Source organism: Apium graveolens, chromosome 3, assembly GCF_009905375.1.
Source record: "Apium graveolens cultivar Ventura chromosome 3, ASM990537v1, whole genome shotgun sequence".
Lineage (NCBI taxonomy): Eukaryota > Viridiplantae > Streptophyta > Magnoliopsida > Apiales > Apiaceae > Apium > Apium graveolens.
In genome coordinates this window covers 154,853,649-154,873,614 of record NC_133649.1, presented here as the reverse complement: position 1 = coordinate 154,873,614, position 19,966 = coordinate 154,853,649, and the positions used below count along the sequence as shown (strand labels likewise).

General features: G+C 36.5%; 1 non-coding gene across 1 annotated transcript; it reads left to right on the top strand.

The window, feature by feature from the left end:
* The first annotated feature begins 14,287 nt into the window (after positions 1-14,287).
* On the top strand, positions 14,288-14,394 carry LOC141715804 (small nucleolar RNA R71). The gene has a single exon (XR_012572553.1). It is a non-coding gene; the product is annotated as a small nucleolar RNA R71 (small nucleolar RNA).
* The last annotated feature ends 5,572 nt before the right edge of the window (positions 14,395-19,966 follow it).

Sequence of the window (19,966 nt, the reverse complement as noted above, 5' to 3'; positions counted from 1 at the left end):
AAAATATGTTTTCCTCGTATCTGTTTACTTATCTCTTCTATTTAGACCCGAATTTGATCTATAACATGATAACACAATTCGAAAACTGCACAAAATTTTAGTGTTTAATTTTGAATTTTTTAATGCATGAACATGAAAATATGTGATATATATGATTGTGAGGTCTACAACTATCTCTCATATTTTGATTAACAATTACAAACTGAAATTATTATTTTTCCATCCTAGAAAATTTAACTGTATATATATGTAACAGATCTAATGTCGGTTGATAAAATTAGTTTAATATTTAGTTGTTACCACACATGTGAAGGTAGTTGATCTTAATTCAATAACTATGAATACACTCTATGTGATTAAAATATGATATTGTTTCGATTGATATATGTGTATATATTCTTATACACACACGTGCACGCGCGCGCACACACACCCACACACATTTATATCGTATTTTTTTGTGTTGATTGCAACGAGTGTTGTTAGTTTTTTATTTGATCATTTTGGTAAATTTTTATTTGTAATATTGATATATTTTGTCTGAATTTTGAAGGGTCGACGACGTGTTTGATACGATGCAACAAATAAATCTAAGTTTCATATTGAAAAATTTGGTTTCTACTATAGTAAAAAGTGAATCTTCTCTTTCAGATTCTGGCCTTGGTAGAACTTGTCTTTGATTGAGATTTCGGTTGATTTAGAATCCACCCTCCCCAGTCCCTGAAAGCCCTCCCGGTGGCCTAGCTCTCGTATGGTTGATTTTTGTTACAAAGTTATATTTATCACTATTGATTGAAAATTCGAGACTGAAAATTTGAAGTTGTACTTATTTGATTTTAGTTGCATATGAAGGTGTATATTATTAACTACGATATGCAAATAATGCACCCTGAGTTATTTTTCAAAGTGAGAAATACAACTTTCAAGAAAGTAGAATAAAATCAAATTTTAGGTTGTAAAATCGCAAATCGATTTTTTTAAATAAAAATTATATCTGGAAAGCACCCCTCATCAAATTTTTTCTGAAAATACTTCGAATAATTTTTTGAGCTTTTGTAATGCGTTCAAATACATGTCGACGCATTCAGTATTTTCTTCGGAATTGATTTTTTGTATAAACCGACTTATATGAAAAATAATAGTTGAACAAACTTTGATATCCTTCCAAATGATCCTTACTATTGTAGAAGTTATTCTTATTTTCTTCGTTGAGTTACATTCATCATCCAAAAGATAGTTGAAATAATGAACATGACATTCGTTAGTACACTTTTGTATTATGATGTATGGTGTTTCATTTCGTTGGTGTAATGAAGGAGTATTAAAAATTATGGTAACGAGTTATTTTGTGAGAAAAATAAAGATTGTGTAGATGTTTCAAGGGAATCAAAACTTTCAAGTGAAAATGAAGACATTTGATTTAGTAAATTTTGAAAACATGGTCTAACTTGAGAATATTGGACATTCCAAATGAAAATCAATATTGAGAGGAGATTTAGGTGAATTTTGAGAATCTGTTAAAGAGAAGATTTTTTGTAAGTATAGAAGAATAAATAAAAAAGTATGAAGAAGGGATACATGCACATATTTTTTGTTAAAGAAAATAGTTGTATCACATGTTGGTGAATTCTTTATGTTAATAAATATGCATATTTTAGATAAATCTTTATATTTTAAGGTATATCACTTTTATCAAAATTTGACTTACCTTTTTGAATGCAACTGATCATGAATTAGCATTTTTGTTAATGTCAAACTAAATCAAAAAAGTATAATCATAATTAGATAAATAGCATATTCCTTCAATGGAGATGTATGCATTATTTCAATTTTGGTAGAGTATGGAGAGTCAACAATAGTATCTGCTACATTATGTAACATATCACCTCGGCGCTCGTTTTATTGCATCATAAAAATACATAGTGGAAATAGTTGGATATATAATTGAAATATTATTTATTGTTAAAGTCGGTCAATAACTTCATAAATAAGATTATTCGATCATGAAAAGAAACGTTCATCCCGTAAATAGCTTCCATATGCTATAATGTTGCACCCAAAAAAAGATTAGTCAGACCTCAGCTAGTACTCATGAGAGGGCCAGTCGGTCCTTAGGCTAAGAATGCTATTTAGGTTAAATTTACTTCTTAATTTACAGGGTTATGGTGATATTTCAGATTACAGAATAATCTCCTAAATTTTTCCGTATGTTTATCATAATTGAGATGCATCATTTCCTACGGACGACTCCAAATGGTATTGTCAAAAAATATTAGGGCTGAAATATTTATAGTAATAAATATAAGATAAAATCTTATCGGAAGATCCAGCGAACTAACACTTTGATGGATAAAATATACGAAAAATATGGGTGTTGCCTGACAGCTTTTTGGCTTCTAGCGGCACATTATTTCCAACAGAAGATTAACAATATAAATTTGGCCTCTCAAAATTTGAACTACATTGTGAGGGTTGATGTTTGTAATAAAATTTTCGATAATAAGTTTTGTTCATCTGCATAAGTCACATACATATCTAATAATATTTTTATAATCGAGTTCGTGAATTAATTTATTATGAAGGTTAGACCTTGTATATATGGAAGGATGTGAGTATCCAAGTATTGTTGATTGTCGTAGATGGAAAAACATTTATAGTTAATGTTGGAATAAATTTTGAAATTATTTTAAATATATTAGTACCCTTCAAATACAATAGTAGTCTTAACTAATATATGAGTCTGCTTAAGGCGCCAACTTGATATCAACTCAAGTAATTAGGGGTGTAACTCGGGCCGAGTCAAGTTTGTACTTATTAAATTTGAATTCAAGCATTTTTTATCGATCTGAGTTGAACCCAAAAATAATCGAGCCAGAATATTATGTTCGAACTTGACCCGTAAAATAAATGAGTCGAGTTTGAGTTGTTCGCGAGTTTCGAGCTTATCGAGATTTTGAATTTTTCGAGTTTTTTAACGAGTTGTCGAGTTTACCACATTTTCGAGCCTATTAGGGTTATTATCGAGTTTTAACTTCAATTTCACGAAACTTATTTGATTGTAATATCTTATTTTTATGTTCAACCAAAAAATATCATTTTGTTTAAAATAATTTCAGAATAACATAGTTAACCTTTTCAATACTCTAGTTTTCTAATAAAATTAAATAATTTTCTAATATCCTCTATTCATACATACTTTTCGTATGCGTTTTATGTTTATTACAAACTAAACATCTTAAATAACATATGAAGATAATCAAAACATTAAATTATAATTATTTTATAACGAACAAAATTATTTTTTACTTCTTCAAAATTGACACCATGAACCAAGAATTATTAGTAATTTTATATTATCTGATAAGTAGTAATTGAGATATCAGATACATTTCAATAATGCTAATAACATTTAATAAATATCAGTCTAACGGTCTTATTTATTAAAATATATCTTTTTTTATTATAATTTATAAAATTAGTTGAATATTTAAATGTAAGTATATGAACGTCTCTCGTTCGAGTTATTAATAAATATGTACAAATATAACTAAGTAGGTATTACATTCTCTACATAATTAGCCTAAAGGAGTTGATATAATTTGATCGTTAAGTATAAAATAGTTATTTGAGAAGTAGTATTATTACGTGAAGAAACTAAAGTTCAAATACAGAAGTCAATATTAAGAGTTGGAATAAATACATATATTATAACAAATAATTCCTTTAAAATTTTTACCAAATATAATAATTCTCGTAAATATGTAAAAAATTAGTAAATTAATTCATAGAATTAATTTTACTAGATAATTGGAAGACACATAAACTAGCAAACATATGTATATTTACAAAATAGAAAATTAAAGTAATCGAGTCCGAGTTCGAGATGAGTTGGAGTTCGAGTTTATCGAGTCGAGCTCAAAAACCCCGTCTATACTCAAGTATTTTATCGAGTCCAAAAATGTGTTCAAACTCGAGCTCGATAACGAGTTCGAGTTGAGTCAGACCCATTTTATCGAGTCGAATACAAGCCGACTCGGTTCGAATTACGCCCCTACAAGTAACTCTATATCATATTACAAACTTTTTTATATTTTATATTATATTCGAATGTACCCGTCAATATTATTCAACTCGCTTAAATTGAGTAGTGTTGTGTACTTAATTGACTCATTTATAAAGGTCATAAATTATTTATTTAACCTCCTTGATGGGCGCTCTTTCTTTTTCAAATCCAGAGTGACATTGATAACTATTGAAAGAGTTTATATAAGTAACCGAAACAATTACACCATTGATACCAAAAATTTACTTCAGAATTTTAGCATTATGTGTTAATATATAAATTATTTTGGCGACATGGTCTTTTACACTTAATCATCTTGTGGATTGTAAGCCACCCTATCTTTCCAACATATCACTTAATGTCAAGAAGGTTTGGGGATCCATTCTTAACATGTTTCTTCTTGTTTACACTACAAAAAATCAGTGCATATACGATAATTTTTTTGCATTGAAATTGTCATACCAATTACGATGAAACACTTTTGCTCCAGTAGAAAGTTCAGATATTTGTCACGAATTCACATTTTATCGTAAGTTAAAGTACCGGGGCCCACATTAGCAATTAAATACTAAATAACTTAAGATAAAAAAAATCGTCGTGCGTTGTTAACTAACGACAAAACACTACAAGAATTATTGCATCAGATAACATTTTTCAACCGTTATCTGAAAGAATATATTTCTGTTGTCTATCCGGGGGCGCGGTGTGATTAGCCCTCATACAATGATTTTGGCCCATTGTAACAAAGACACAACACAACATTAAATACAAACTTTGTCTAAGAGTATTCACACAATGGGACCGACCCTCAACAGTTTTGTTGCTGCTGTTGTAGTACGTAAGCACAATGGCTGGGGATAGTGTTATGTGAGTCGACTCCTACAACAATTTATGTATTTAGTTCGTATATACTCATAATGATTTCCATTAAAGAAGTAATGTATAACTTGTATGGACAACAGTTCTTGATGTTTTAGGTATTGTGTTTTAGCATCGTTTACAACAGTTTTTCTCATGACCAAAATATTGTATGAAGCTGTTAGGCTAAAACACACGCTAATAATTCACGCAGGTATACACGGTCACAAGTAATATAGAATATTTTCTAGTTCGTTCCCACAGAGACTGAATTGGTTAACTTATGTAATTTATGCACCTATGCACCGATGATATGGTTATTATCCAATGCTAAAATGATAACAATTTTGGGTTGTATATACTATGATTTATACTAATGATTATAACTAAGAGGGTAAAGATTATTGTGAATTATATGAGACAAATATGGGATTCTAACTTCATTAAATATTTCATTCAATAGCCTTATTGTTCTTAACCTTAGCATGCAATGGTGATGACACTAATCAGATAACACGAAACTGCTAATCGCCAACTTTCGTTGCACGAAAACATACTAACAGACATCCACAAAAGAGATAGAAGCTGAATAGATACCAATTATATTGAGACCCTACATGTCTGTAGAATTTGACAACATAAAGGTTTAAAGCACAAGTTATCTATCATGATTACACAGGGCAAGTAAGATGGGTAAAATTACCTAATCATGCATAACAATAACACATGAACCTATGCTAGCATGACAAGTTCTAAATCCTTAAATTCACTGTCGCTTCATTAAGAATTAACACGCTATCTTACAAGTTCGCGACTCTTATAAGACGAATAAGCACAACCAATACTAAGTTATCATACAATCACCACACACTAAGGCATACAAACAATTTAACTAAAGAAATCCATAAATTAATCCGCTAGAACCCCACGATAACGATTAGCCCATAATCAGACTCATCATCAACGTGGGTTCTGATGAAAGCATGGTTTAATAAATGTAGTCTTTATAATGAATGAATAAAACCAAGTACGAAACAAGAGTAAGGTTCACAAATAAGAAAACTAGCATCCAAGTTACGACTTAGAACAAAGATTCATAAGTAAAAACAAGATCTCCTTCATCTTCGTTGAATCTGTGCTAAAACGGTCTTCTTACGGCTCTCCTTGCGCTCTGGTACGTCTCTCTATTAAAAATGACCTTATTTGAATATTTATACCAGCCCTAAACAATCTGGAAGTCTTCCCTTTTAGAATCAAAGTAGAAACATGATTCTTCAAAAATGACCCGGCTGTGGGCGTGCGCTATCACAGCGCGGGCGCGCTGCCTTCCTGAAATCATAGCACTGGCCGTGCGCTTATCACAGCGCGAGCGCACCGTCCTTCTGGGAGAAACTCAGATTTCATCTTTTTCCTACTGCTTCGAGTTGGCTTTCCACAAGATTTTATTCCAGCACCACCTGGACACCAAATTAGCATCAAAACAATGTTAATTCACCTGGTTACTTAGATAATGTCCTGAAATGCAAAAAATACTGGAAAACACATTAAAACACTTAACAACTTGAGTACAAATACATCAATTCAAATCTTATTAGATCATAATAAAGTGTCATAAATGCCACTCAACATACCCCCAAACTTGAATCGATGCTTGTCCTCAAGCATAAACAGACTCAAAGAACAAGAAATAAAAATACATGAATGCAACTATATGAATGCAACGATTCCAATAGGAATAACTCAACCACTCAACAAGAAACATATTCACAAATGCAGTTACTCGCATGAAGATCAATCAAATCATACAAATCAATTTACAAACTAGAGACGTGTGTGTGTGAAAATGCTTACAGATATAATATCGCAACTAGATCGATAATCATGACTCACTACTCAACAAGGCAATCGCAAGGTTATAAATAAAATAAAAAGCTAGACTCAAAATAACTTATAATACTTCAATTCTTATATTGGAGTTTTATACGGATTCATGCATTTATTCAAAACAAAACAACATATATATACTTATTTGACCGTGCAATAAGTGAGGTCCACAAAAGACTTATATAATAGAACCCATGTAGCGAGCGTTAGGTTAGCGGATCCCAGACTATAAAAGGCTTAGGTCAATAGGCACAAAGTCCCCTAAGAACTTAATAACTCGAGTACTAAAGATCTCACTCGTGATCAATTATATATAACATTTATTCTCTTTTTTTCCTTTTTTTTTCAATTTCTGAACGAGTGCGTTTCGCTCCATCTCGCTCAACCCTAGACTACTCATATAAATATGAGCCGGCTACTAACCATTTGACACCTAGCCACAACAAATAGCAATGAAATCCAATTATTCTCCAATTTCTAAAAATCCATGTTATTTTCTTATTAAGAGAATATCCTAAATTTTAAATATAAACAAGCGATTAAACCTTGACAAAAAAATAAACCATGATCATGATCTAGCACTTAAGCAACCTATAAGACTTAGTGAAATACAAGTGTCTCTAGCATGCAAATCAACTTAAAATGACTTAACATCTCTAAACACGACATCACTACACTGGCATCAATATCACAAGTCAACTGGAGAAAATTATCTAAGGGATAATGTTATAATGCAAATGCGTGAACTATATGAACAAACTAACATAAAAGCTACCAAAAATAAATAAAAACTACATGGCAAAATATGCAAACTATATGAACTAAACTATCATGAATATGCAAACTATATGAGACTCACACAAACTATTCCTTTAACTATTACCCCCAAACTTAAAATATTTACTGTCCTCAGTGAAGGTAATAGTCAGGAATTCAGGCATACCTAATCAGAGTCAGGCTCCTCACCCTCAACGGGTGGAGTGTCAGGTGTGTCCGGATGTGGATACACGGAATCCTCACCAAAAACTGGCCACAAGATGTCAATACCGGTGGCTCTAAAACCTGTCCCCAATGCCTGGGTGAGGTCTAGTGCAAACCTACTATGGATATCATGTATCACATCCATCCTCCTCGCCAGACGCCTGTACTGCGTCATGCTCAAGCCAAATCCCATATCAGATCCTTCATCCTCCTCTTGCGCCTGCTGCGATGGTCCTCCTTCATCTCTTAAATGAGATCTCCATGCAGTCCTGCTCTCTTGACCAGCAGCTGGTCTCCCACCAGGTAGGTGGTCAAAAGAATATCCAAGCCCCTTCAGATCGGGCTTTCCTCCATCCCATTCATGCATCATAGCTAATGTAGTACTATCGATAGGAGCACTCGGCAGCTGAAACTGCTCATGTGCGGGCCAATGCATACCAACTACCACGCACAACTTCGTCACCACGGACGCATACAGAATAGACCCCGTAGTGCTCCTCCTCAAGAACTTCAGAATCCCCTGATAGATAACCATCCCCAAATCTATGTAATCACCCTGCAGAATGCCCCATAACAGCCGTGCACGCTCTACAGTAATCTCATGCACATGCGAAGATGGCATGATGTTAGCATATATAAAAGCGTTCTATGCACGGGCAAACCTGTTCATGCTGGACGCCGGGAACGTAGAATACTCGGCGACTGTGCCCCTCTTGATCTTCCAGTGAGTGTCGGACTGGCACAGAGTAGCAACAATAAGATCCAGATCAAAGTCCTCTGGAGTCTTATGGTTCCAGGTATCCTGCCCAGGCTTCCTTGCGGGCTGCTCAATCGCAGTTCTGATAGCCTCTGCACTATACTCCACCGTCCTCCCTCGAACCACAGTGAAGCCATTCTTCTCGGCCTTGGCGTTCACATAGAAATCGTGAACCACACTCATAGGCACAGCAGCAGGTGCCTCGCAAATAGGAACCCAGCCCATCTCAAGAATCATCTCCAACAGCTGACCATCCTTCCCGGATGGCATAAAGCCTCGCTCCTTGATGGTTGGCTTCGAAAGAAGCCTAGTATACTTCGCTTCAGCCTCGTTAGTAGAGAAGCTCAGCCTTACACCACCCACACTTGATGAATCGGTGGTGCTGCTGCTAACTTATGTTCTTTGTCTCTTGGGTGCCATAGAAATTGATTAGAGAGAATAAGAGTTGTGTTTGAGAGATAATTTGTGTTTAAGAAGTTTTGAATTGGTGAAGAAGTTTGTGTATGGGGTGTATGTATATATAGGTGGTGAAAAGAGAATTATATATGAAATAGAAGTGGGATTTGATTATGGGAATAATGGGAGTAATGGGTTTGATTTGGGAGAGGGAATTATGGGATGTGGGGGAGTAAAATTCGGTTCGGAATTGATTTTGGGACAAAATTCCCGTTCCACCCTTAAACTGCCTTTTATTTTTTTCCAAAGTCGGGACACGGCGCGGCCAGCAGCGCTGGGACGGCGTAGGCACACGCTACTTCTATCAAACCGGTGCGGCCGCGCGCTGTAACAGCGCGGGCACACCGTGTTTCTGTGAAATCAGCGCGGCCGCGCGCTAGTATAGGCGCGGGCGCGCCAGGCTTCTGAAGTTGGCCCTGCATTTTTTTCTTTTTCCTGATTTTTTTATGATTTTCTCTTTTCTTCTTGCTTCCTCTACTTACTAATATACAACAAACTTGGGTTGCCTTCCAAGAAGAGCTTGCTTTACTTCGTTAGCTTGACGTAGAACTTGAGATCAAACGAACAATAAAACGACACTAACCACCTCACGGTTTGCCGTGTCACCATAGTAGTGCTTCAATCTCTGACCATTAACCTTGAATGCTTGGCCCGGATCATTCTCAAAAATCTCCACCGCTCCATGTGGAAACACATTTTTGACAATAAACGGCCCTGACCATCTTGACTTCAACTTTCCAGGAAAAAGACGGAGACGGGAGTTGAACAAAAGAACTTGTTGCCCCGGTATAAATGATTTAAGTACTAGACCCCGATCGTGCCACCTCTTGACTTTCTCCTTATATATTTTGTTATTCTCATAAGCTTGAAGTCGAAACTCATCGAGCTCATCCAATTGAAGCATCCTCTTCTTTCCAGCTGCATCCAAATTCAGATTCAATTTCTTCAAAGCCCAATATGCCTTATACTCTAGCTCCATCGGCAAATGACACCCCTTACCATAAACCAACTGATACGGTGACATCCCTAGCGGAGTTTTGTACGCTGTTCAATAAGCCCAAACAGCTTCATCAAGCTTCAAAAACCAATCTGTTCTCGATGGACATACAACCTTTTCTAGAATGCGTTTGATCTCTCTGTTAGATACCTCGACTTGACCATTAGTCTGAGGATGGTAAGCCGTAGCAATGTGATGATTCACATTTTACCTTTTCATCATCGCAGTAAACTTGCGGTTACAGAAATATGACCCCTCATCACTGATTATGACTCTTGGAGTTCCAAATCTTGTGAATATCTGCTTGTGAAGAAAATTAAGCACCACCTTAGTATCGTTCATTGGCAACGCCTTAACTTCAACCCATTTGGACACATAATCAACCGCCAACAAGATATACTGATTGTTACCAGATGAAACAAATGGCCCCATGAAGTCAATTCCCCAAATATCGAAGACTTCGACCTCGAGAAGCACATTAAGCGGCATCTCATCCCTTTTAGACATATTCCCCACTCGTTGACATCGATCACAATTCAAAACGAACTGATGAGCATCCTTAAACAACGTTGGCCTAAAAGAACCATGCTTGAAGAATACGAGATGCTGTCTTTTCTCCTACCATACTGTCCTCCATAAGCCGTTGAGTGGAAATCTCGCAAGATCCCCCCCGTTTCGCTGTAAGGAATACATCTCCTTATGATTTGGTCAGCTCCTTGGTGAAAAATAAATGGTTCATGCCACATATACCACTTCACTTCATGTAGAAACTTCTTCTTTTGAGCCGGAGTCAATTCTGGAGGCATGACATTACTCACAAGGTAGTTCACAATATCCGCAAACCACGGCTCTTCTGCTTGCACTCCAAATAACTGCTCATCGGGAAAAGACTCATTAATCAAAGACTTATCTCGTAAAATAGCAATTGGATCCTCTAAACGTGAGAGATGATCGACGACTTGATTCTCAGTCCCCTTTCTGTCCTTGATCTCTAACTCAAACTCCTGTAGTAAAAGAACCCATCGAATCAACCTTGGCTTCGAGTCCTTCTTCGAGACGAGATATCGAATTGCAGTGTGATCTGTGAAAACTGTCACCTTCGTCCCAAGGAGATATGATCTAAATTTCTCAAAACCATAGACGATAGCCAAAAGTTCTTTCTCAGTAGTGGTGTAATTCAGTTGAGCGCCATTAAGAGTCTTACAAGCAGAGTAGACTACATGAAATATGGTGTTCCTGCATTGCCCAAGAACTGCTTCAACTGCATAGTCGCTTGCATCGCACATCATTTCAAGTGGTTCAGACCAATCAGGTGTAGTTATGACATGTGCCGTAATTAAGCTCTTCTTCAATATCTCAAAAGCAGCAAGGCACTCATCATCAAAATTGAAAGGAACGCCTTTCTCTAACAAATTGCAAAACAGCTTCGAAATCTTCGAGAAATCTTTGATGAAACGCCTATAGAAACCCGCATGACCAAGAAAACTGTGAATTCCCTTAACATATATGGGTGGAGGAAGATTTTCGATCACCCCCACCTTGGCTTTATCCACCTCAAGACCCTTGCTAGAAACCTTGTGCCCAAGAATGATGCCTTGGCGCACCATAAAATGACATTTCTCCCAATTAAGAACCAAGTTGGTCTCGACACATCTTTTCAATACTAAACCCAGATTATGCAAGCATTCATCGTAAGAAGTTCCAAAGACTGAGAAATCGTCCATGAACACTTCTATGTTATTCCCAATCATGTCAGAGAAATAACCATCATACATCTATGAAAAGTGGCTGGCACTCCACATAGTCCAAAAGAAACTCTGTGGAATACAAAAGTGCCAAACGGACATGTGAATGTAGTATTTTCTTGATCATCTGGAGTGATACAAATCTGATTATAACCTGAGTAGCCATCCAGAAGACAATAGTAATCATGCCCAGCCAATCTATCAAGCATCTGATCAATGAAAGGAAGAGGGAAGTGATCTTTCCTTGTGGCTTTGTTCAGCTTCCTATAATCCTATACATTTTCTCCACCCCATGACTGTTCGTGTCGGAATAAACTCATTCTTCTCATTTGCCACCACAGTGGATACCACCTTTCTTTGGCACACATTGAACTGAGCTCACCCATGAACTGTCAGAAATAGGATAGATAATTCCTGCATCTATCCACTTGAGAATTTCCTTCTTCATGACCTCTTTCATGATCAAATTTAGCCTTCTCTGTTGCTCAACAGTAGGCTTGCTTCCTTCCTCTAGCAGAATTTTATGCATACAATAAGAAGGGCCGATTCCCTTGATATCTACTATAGTCAAACCAATTGCCGATTTGAATTCTCTAAGAATCCTCAACAACTTTTCCTCATCAGTACCTGAAAGGTCAGATGCAATAATAACAGGCAAAGTAGATTCTTCACCTAAAAATGCATACCTCAAGTGCTCAGGTAAAGGCTTAAGCTCAAGAGTAGGAGCTTCCTAAATAGATGGCTTGAGGCATTTCAGAGAACTTTTTAACTCCTCTAATCCAAGAGATTCAAAGGGCATGTCAATCTTTCGCTTCCAGGGAGAAGCATTCAAATATTTCAAGTGCTCATCACCCTCATCATCTTCACTATCAGAATTCCCCAATAAGGCCTTCTCTAAGGCATCGGACCTTAGCAAACGATCGAGTTCAGAATTAATCATAGTATCGACCATTTCCACCTTAAAACACTCCTCATTTTCTGTAGGGAATTTCATGGCATTGAACACATTAAAAGTCACATCCTGATCCAACACTCGCATGGTAAGCTCACCTTTCTGCACATCTATCAAGGTTCGGCCAGTCGCCAAGAAAGGTCTTCCCAAGATTATGGGAATCTTCTTATCCTCCTCGAAATCAAGAATTACAAAATTAGCAAGAAAAATGAGTTTATCCACCTTGACCAAGACATCCTCCACAATACCTCGCGGATAAGTAATAGAACGATCGGCCAACTACAAAGTCATGTAAGTAGGCTTTGGATCAGGCAAGTCCAAATTTTTGAAGATTGACAATGGCATCCGATTGATGCTAGCTCCCAAGTCGCATAGACATTTATCAAACGACACCTTTCCAATGATGTAAGGAATAGTGAAGCTTCCAGGATCTTTAAGCTTCAGAGGCAATTTCCGTTGCAGCACATCACTGCATTCCTCCGTGAGAGCAACGGTCTCTAATTAATCAAGCTTCACATTCCTAGAGAGAATACCTTTCATAAATTTTGCGTAACTACGCATTTTCTCAAGAGCTTTAGTGAAAGGTATATTGATGTGAAGTTTCTTGAACACCTTCAGAAACTTCACAAACTGCTTATCCAGTTTCTTCTTCTGCAGCCTCTTAGGATAAGGAGGTGGATGATAGATCTGTTTCTCCCCTGTATTACCCTTAGGAGGAGTGTGATCAACAGTAGTCTTCCTTGGTTCCACTTCAGCTTCCTTCTGCACTTCTTCTTCATCAGCCTCCTCTTCAAGAATTGGAGTTTTAGCTACTTCAGGATTCACAACCTTACCAGACCTCAATATAATTGCCTTAATATGCTCCTGAGCTTCCTTCTTTCCTGGAACTTCAGTATCGCTTGGAAGTGTGCCAGGTTGGTGATTAAGTAAGGCATTCGCAGTTTGCCCAATTTGATTCTCCAAGGTCTTGATAGAGCGGCTTGGCTCTTGCACATGAGTCTCAACTCCTCCAATTCAGATTTTTCATTAGCTTGCGGTAGCTGCTGAAGTTGAAGTTATTGCTTCGGGGCATATTACAGTTGCTGAAAACCAAGAGGGTTATATTGCCTTGCTGTATATGGCTGATTACATTGTTGCACCGCATTCTGATTATTGCTCCAACTGAAGTTAGGATGACTGTGGTTATTCGGATGATAAGTGGCTAGAGCTTGTTGTGACCTCTGAAAGTTGCTCACAAATTGAGCTGATTCTCTAGAAATAACACACTGCTCAGTTTCATGTGCTCCCGCACAAAGTTCACAAATGCTAGTAATCTGATTAACATAATTTGCCAAATAGTCCACCTTCATCATCAAAGCTTGTAGTTGAGCAGCTATAGCAGTAGCTTGATCCACTTCCAGAATTCCTGCTACCTTTTTTTACAACATTCTTTGCATAGGATTCTGGTATTCATTGGCTGCCATTAGCTCAATCAACTCATAAGCTTCATTGTAGCTTTTAGTCCCATAAGGCTCCACCAGATGCTGCATCAAGCATTGATCTAGAATGTGCACCTAGACCATTATGGAAACAGTTTATGATCATCCAATCAGGCATGCCATGGTGTGGGCACTTCCTTAGCATCTCCTTATAACGATCCCAAGCCTCGCACATAGATTCACCAGTTTGCTGAGCAAACTGAGTAAGAGCATTCCTGATTGCAGCAGACTTCGCCATATGAAAGAATTTAGTGAGAAATTTTTTAGCAAGATCCTCCCATTTGGTGATAGACCCCGGTGGTAGAGAATGTAACCAACACTTCGCTTTTTCCCTCAAAGAGAATGGGAACAGTCGCAGTTTATTTGCATCTTCAGACACATCGCTGAACTTGAATGTGTCACAGATCTCGATGAAATCCCTGATGTACATGTTTGGGTCTTCAGTAGGATTACCCCCATGTGACAACCCAAGTCAAATCCCGATACTTTTTTAAAAATCGTGTCAAGTCCCGATTACGAGTACGAAAATAAGCCGAAGCCTACTGTCCCAAATGCAACCAACTTGGGTAAGGACTAGGCCACCACAGCCCCCCAAAAGATCATGATTTGTTGGTGCACATAGTAGTAGTACTTTGCCTTATAAACTGAACAGAATTCCCAAATCTCCTCGATATGGGACTGGGGTGTTACAAACTCCCCCACTTAAATTCCTTACGTCCTCGTCATGCCCGAAATAGACAGCCCATAGGTCCGGATCGTTCCTCTCTAGCCATTGTGGCATAATACCGACTGGCTTCGTGTCCCCATATACGGACCTCTTGCCATTGTGGGATAATACCACCAGCCTTCGTGTCCCCACCTCCAGCAACTTGATGCATCAAGCTTTCGAGAGTCGGCTCTGATACCATATGTGACAACCCGGGTCAAATCCCGAGCCTTTTTCGAAAATCGGGTCAAGTCCCGATTAGGAGTCCGAAAATAAGCCGAAGCCTACTGTCCCAAATGTAGCCAACTTGGTTAACGACTAGCCCACCACAGGCCCCCAAAAGATCATGATTTGTTGGTGCACATAGTAGTAGTACTTTGCCTTATAAAATGAACATAAGTCCCAAATCTCCTCGATGTGGGACTGGGGTGTTACACCCCAAACTGAACTGAGTTCTGTATTATCTGAATCGTGCTTGACTTGATCTCAAAAGTGTTAGCCTTGATGGCTGGCCTGATGATGCTTGACTGAATGTCATTGATCTTAGGCTTAGAAAAGTCCATTAAAGCCTTAGAATTATCTGCTTGCTCCTCCATCTCTAATAAAGGTGGTTCTTCAAATTTCTCTTCTTCAGCTACTTTCTCTTCTTCCTCAAAATCTTCCCTACGTTCAACTACTACTTCTCCCCCGTCTTTTTCCAGAATTCTCCTATGAACTCATGAACGTGTTTGCATAAACAATCGCTAGATTACCTGAAATACAACTAGAAAGAAAAAGTATGTAAGTAACAATGTCCGAGTCAATGAACTTTAACGATCACTGATGACAAACACATAAACTAAAAATTAACACTGCAGTCCCCGGCAGCGGCGCCTAAAAACTTGTTAGGCTTAAACACGCGCTAATATTTCATGCAAGTATACGTGTTCGCAAGTAATATAGAATCTTTTCTAGTTCGTTCCCACAGAGACTGAATTGGTTAACTTATGTAATTTATGCACCTATGCACCGATGATATGGTTATTATCCAATGCTAAAATGATAACAATTTTGGGTTGTTTATACTACGATTTATACTAATAATTATAACTAAGAGAGTAAAGATTGTTGTGAATTATATGAGAAAAACTTGGGATTTTAAGTTCATTAAATACTTCGTTCAATAGCCTTATTGTTCTTAACCTTAACATACAATGGTGATGACACTAATCTGATAACACGAAATTGCTAATCGCCAACTTTCATTGCACAAAGAACATAATAACAGACATCCACAAAAGAGATAGAAGCTGAATAGACACCAATTATATTGAGACCCTACATGTCTGTAGAATTTGACAACATAAAGGTTTAAAGCACAAGTTATCTATCATGATTATACAGGGCAAGTAAGATGGGTAAAATTATCTATGAATCATGCATAACAGTAACAATATGGAAGTCTTCTTACGGCTCTCCTTGCGTTCTGGTACGTCTCTCTATTAAAAACGACCTTATTTGAATATATATAGCAGCCCTAAACAATATGGAAGTCTTCCATTTTAGAATCAAAGTAGAAACAAGATTCTTCAAAAACGACCCGGCGCGGGCGCGCGCTATCACAGCGCGGGCGCGCTGCCTTCCTGGAATCATGGCGCGGCCGCGCGCTATCACAGCGCGGCCGCACCATCCTTCTGGGAAAAACTCAGATTTCATCTCTTTCCTTCTGCTTCGAGTTGGCTTTCCACGAGCTTTTATTCCAACACCACCTGGACACCAAATTAGCACCAAAATAATGCTAATTCACCTGATTACCTAGATACTGCCTGAAATGCAAAAACACTAGAAAACACATTAAAACACTTAACAACTTGAGTATAAATGCATCAATTCAAAGCTTATTAGAGCATAATAAAGTGTCATAAATGCCACTTAACAGAAGCTTAACTAGAACTATTTTGTAATGATCCTAGAGTGCTATTAGCATTCATACATACAATGGTGTTTATAATTCGGTCTATTGCGCAAAATAATGTGGCAAAATGGTTTGATACTTTTAATCAATTAAATAGGGTTATTTCATACAACTGTATGCTTATGAAAACATTATTGTCGAATGTAGTTGGTACAATGGTTCAATTTTGTGGCAAGTGTTGTTTAGTATAGATTTAACAATAGAAATTTTTCTTTTACTAAACCCTTGTCTACTAAACATTGCAATGGTTTTAGACCTTAACCATTTACATAAAGCCTTTGCAAATACAAATTACAAAACCAAAAGCCAAATCATTTAAAATTTGACTATACCATTAGATATATACAAAAAATAATACCATCTGATAAATTTCACAATTCACCAACTTCCATAAACATACCAAATAAAATAAGCAAACCATCCGTTAAACATATCAAATACAATACCCTACCATCATTACATAAAATATCCCAGGTCTAACATCACTACATAGATATTAACATCCAAATTCAAGGACCATAAAGTTCAATACTACTCCTTACCGTAAACATCATGAAAATAACTTAAACTACTTCATCAAATTTACTAAATAGTAACTTAACATGAATAACGTTTCATGAAAAAATTGGCAAAGTCGGTCTCTATCGCGTATATGTCATCCTCACTGTAAGTCAAATTGCTTCTACGAATTCACTAATAAATAAATAAATTCTTTTAACCCCCTATGCTAGCAGTTGACACAAAGTTGTATCAAAAACAAAAAAAGTGAGAAATTATAACCTTTGCTGCAAAAAAGTGAGAAATTATAACCTTTGCTGTTTTTTCAGAAGGGCTTCATACTTTGCTTCCAGTTCAAGATAAGCTTTGTCTTTCTTTGTCTTCTTGGGTTTCCTGCATTCTATAGCAAAGTGGCCTAGTTCATCACAATTGAAGCACCTTATCTTAGAACTGTCAACAGATCCAGTTTTATAGCCATTCTTGCTATCAGAATTGTACTTCCCTTTTTCTTTCCAGCTGTTGTCTTTGTTGAAAGACTGTCCTTTACTCTTGAAGTATCTTGGCTTCTTTACTCTAATATTAGAGAATTTTCTAGCTAAATAGGTCATTCATTGATCTAGCTCATCCAGTTCATTAAGAGTATAGAACTCATCTTTTTCCAATTCCAGAATGACTTGTTCCTGTGAATCATTTATTCTTTGCTCACTTGTTGAGGCAACTGGAGTTTGAGATCTTGATTCATCATTAGATGTCTGGCTTTCATTTACAATTAAAGCACTTGAGCCATCTACAATATGTCCTTGACCAGATCTCAATGATTTCCTTTGAATTATTTCTAGTTCATATATTTTAAGAATTCCATATAGAACTTCTAGTGTTATTCTGCTCAAGTCTCTCCCTTCCCTGATTGCTGAGATTCTCTGTTCTAAATGATCAGGGAGAGTAAACAAGAACTTTAGGTTCACTTCGTCAGCTTCATAGTATTTGTCATGAAGTTACAAGTCATTTATCAGCTTATTGAATCTTTAAAACACATCAGTAATGCTTTCCTTTGGCTTTGCCATAAAACCCTCATACTGTGAAATCAGTATTCTTCTTTGGTTTGACATAACTTCTTCAGTTCCCTCACACAATATCTCTATCTTTTCCCAGATCTGTTTTGCAGTGTCACAGTTGATAATGTTGTTATACATTACATTATCAAGTGACTCAATTAAGATTAACTGCAAGCCACTATCCATGGAGACTTTCTCCTTCTCAGGCTCAGTGTATTCTGCAGGGTCCTTGGGAGCATAATGAGCTGGAATTATCATATCTCCATCTGTAGATTCATCCACTGTAACCATAAGAATGAAGGGCCCATTTTTGAGAATCTGAACATATAGTGGATTGACTATTCTTATGAACAACATCATTTTCTTCTTCCATAGAGTGTAGTTAGCTTTGTCAAAAGTAGGAATTTTGATGCTACTGATTTTATGTGTATTCATTCTTCCAAGATCTTGAATCTGTTTACTTTCAGATTTTGCTCTGATACCACTTGTTAGGAAATGAATAACACACGAGGGGGAATGTGTTTTAATATTCTTAGACTTTTCTTGAATGTTTTTGGTTGAACAAAGTAAATTTAATCTTGTAGAGAAGATGTGTTAATGCAATAAATAAACATGCAATAAACAAGAACACAATCTTTTCAAAACTCACTTAATTTTTATATTAAAAATCAAGAATGTTTTGCTACAAAATTTCTAGGCTCTTTATTTAAAGAGTTAGCTTAATCTTGAGAGAATTACAAGATTTTCTATCTAGATTGTTACAACTGACTAAAAGACCAGTGTTAAGTTTATAACTCAGTTAACTACTGGTTTAGACAGTGTACAATAAGACATGCTATTAACCTTTACTAAACTGTCACTTGTCATTTCCATTTTAGGAAAAGTGATCCTTCTATTTCTGGCTTAACATATCTTTGGCATCCTATGATTATCTTGATCTTCTTTGTCAGTTAATCTTCACCATTGATCTTGCACATCTGTAATAACCACAAAATTTTGGACTTTTTGTAACCCTTATGAATAGTGATTTTGCTGATTATGCTGAATAAAAAACTTTTCATGCCACACTTTGTAGAGGTTCTTTTATTGTTATTCTGAGATCTTATTAGTACTCTATATGGTATATAAGTGTATGTAAAGATCGTCAGAATCCAAATTCGAACACTTTGATTTTTCCCAAAAATAACAGGATAAAGAGGATTTAAATTCAAGGATTATAAGAAAGGATCATAAAAGGAATATAATGTATTGAGAAAGGTTAAGGAAACCCAAGTAATAAGATCCCGGGTATGATCCCTCAAACGATAAACGAGAACGAAAGTTAAGTGAACCGTATAACAGATCAGCGATCATTAGCCAAGTAATTAGGAGTTAATCAAAGAGGTTAGTGATTATGATGTCATCACACCAACAAGAAGAGAACAAGTGTGGGAATATGACATAGGAGGATGACATAAGCATGACCAAAAGGGAAGGAAATGTTGGTTGATTATAAAACACACAAAATTTACCATGGTTAAAAGGTTAATTAATCAAAACAAAGGAAACAACCAAGCAAAACAAATCAAAAACACAAAACACA